The 2,500-nt window shown below is 51.9% G+C and overlaps 1 protein-coding gene across 2 annotated transcripts in view; it reads right to left on the bottom strand.

Annotated features, from left to right (window-relative positions):
• Nucleotides 1-2,500, bottom strand: part of LOC135111565 (homeobox protein Meis1-like) — a 618,646-nt gene that overhangs the window by 560,127 nt on the left and 56,019 nt on the right. The window lies entirely within an intron of this gene.

Here is a 2,500-nt window from a genome sequence, read left to right as displayed (position 1 = left end):
CTTTGGCAACATATTTGCATATTAACAGGCAAGACGCATCCGTTGTAAGCCGCCGCGCCACGACGCCCCCAATCAAACAAAATGGCGCACTATAACACCAACCTACACACGCCTCCATCTCCCTCCACTTCCTCTCCACTGCAGACCCGCCGCCCGCCCTCCTGCAGCGCCGTCAGGAGTGGTGGACCCGAGGGAGGCGCCGGCGGGGGTGATGCAGTGGTGGGGTGGGGAGGGGTCGAGGTGGGGAGGGAGATTAGAGGGGTAATGGCAGTGGTGGTGATTGTAAAGTAATAGTTGTGTGGTGTGTGGTGGTGTGGTGAACAAGCCTCTCACCATCACACTACCACGCTACCACATCACTATCAAAATCACTACCACCACGAGGGCGTGTCCGGAGCGGAGCCTCCCTCGCTGCCAAGCCCCGAGGTGTTGGGAGAGGCGGCGGCCAGAGGGCGTGGCGGAGAGCACCTCGAAGGACAGACAGACAGACGGACATGCGTTGTGAGTGACTTAATAGGAGTGTGTCTCGCCTGTGTCCGTAGATTGTCTTCCCCACACGCTCTGTACCTGCACAGCCCCAGCCTATCCTTGCGACCCTGCCCTCGCGTACCTGCCTCACTCTACCTCTCTGCCTCCCGGTACTCGCCCTGACCTGCATGTTTTGTAGTCTGCCACCAGCGGCCTGCCATCCACCTCTCACTATGCAATCAATCTTCCCCGCCTCGCTGTTCCCCTCTCCCCTCTGCCCCTGGCCTCCCTCGCTCCCCACCTCACCTGTAGCTCACCTAATAACCAGCCTTAATTCACCTAACTGCACCAACTTAATCTAATAACGCCGCGAGGAAGGAAAAATAAAAAGGTGCTGCGCCGATTCCAGAGTCATGTCGCTTCTCGGGGAGGCAAGCGTGACCTAACCTCGTTTTCTTTTCGGGGGCGGACGTAGGGGGGCAGGGGGCGCTGAGTCGAGTCACGAGTCACCGTCCCCATCCCTCCCTGCCTGTCCCTACCTGCTCCTAGTCGTTGTGCAGCTTTGGGTCTAAATTACGGCATTAAACCATTAAATAAATCCCCTTTCTAATGCGCCCTCCAGATCGTCGTCGCCTTATGATAAACCAGGCGGGCGTGTTCCTTCTCCCGGGCGCGTAAGGTTTGAGGGAGCCGCTGGTTGGTGGTGCGTGGCTTGCAGGCGGCGGCAGCACCCAGGCAGGACCCAGGCAGGCAGACACGCACCTCACACCGCCCTAACCTCACCATAAAGTCGCGCAATAAAGGCAATCATCGCTTCTTCATGGTTTTCCTCTCACCTTTACCTCCCTCCCTCCCTGCCTAGTCTTCATAAACTGCCTCTCTCTCGCTCTTTCTCTCTCATCTCTCCATCCCTCCCTCCCTCCCTGCGGCCTTCATAAACTCGGCTGAGCATTAACTAATTACTGCTATCGCTCCACTGTCGCCATGCACGTAACTCACAGCTCCACTCGGCAGCCTTAATACCCGCGTCCAGTAGGTCATCTCGTCAGCGAGGGTGATAATAGCTAAACGGGCGTAACCGTGACGACGCGAAGTCAGGCTCACAGGCTTAATTACATAAATATAGTTATGCGTCGCAAACACGTGATGCCCTTCAACTAGCTAGGCTCGCGCGCCCCGGGGACTGTGTGTGGCCGGCAGCTCCAGTCAACGGGGTCCTTAGGGTGAGCTGGAATGCTTGCGTGTTGGTCCGGGAATAAGGTTAGTTGTCTGGCTCTTAGTAGCAAAAAGACTGATTTATCTATTCAACTATACTTATATTAGTGTGCTAAGAACTATGGGTTATACTTAGGATATAGATATACAAAAAAATAGGGGAAGGAGTGGATGATGGAGTCTGAGTGAGAGAATACATCAAAGCAACAACTAAAAATGTGAAACATAAAACTTATTAGAACTGAGATTATTATTATCATTTTTAACACAGATTTCTTTTAGTTGAATAAAAATTGAGATGTGGAAGAAGTAATCTCTCTCCTCTCTTACTTTCTCACTCTTGCTCTTACTTGCCCCAAAGCCACGCACTATTTGAAGGCGTGGCAGCACACTCCTTCACGCCAGCACTTCACACCTCACTACATAATCCCACTCTTCAATAATAAATACACCAGTTTATTAAAAAAAAAAAAAAACCTGACTATTAATCACCAACTCACAGGTCATTCCCAAAGGGCGTGACCTTGAAAACACCACACAGCTTCTGATTATCCACCAAAAGATCCCTACATTAAGTTATTAATTTCTCTATCAGGCACTTTTATGACCTTGTTATTAGTGCGCCAGTGAATCAAACAGTTAAACAGTTCAGTGTATCATCTCTCTCTCAGCCTCTCAGTGGCACCTCAGCCTCAGAAGTCTAGCTCCTCTCGAGGCTCTGAAGCGCCTCCACCACCTCCCAGACACGCCAAGACACAAAACAAGAGACAAGCGCTGCAGTTACTTACTAAACTATCAAGCTCTGGGTTTGGCCTGA

The sequence above is a fragment of the Scylla paramamosain genome, chromosome 22 (genome assembly GCF_035594125.1).
Source record: "Scylla paramamosain isolate STU-SP2022 chromosome 22, ASM3559412v1, whole genome shotgun sequence".
NCBI classification, from domain to species: domain Eukaryota; kingdom Metazoa; phylum Arthropoda; class Malacostraca; order Decapoda; family Portunidae; genus Scylla; species Scylla paramamosain.
The sequence above is the reverse complement of the archived record's forward strand: the minus strand, read 5'-3'. Positions and strand labels throughout refer to the sequence as shown.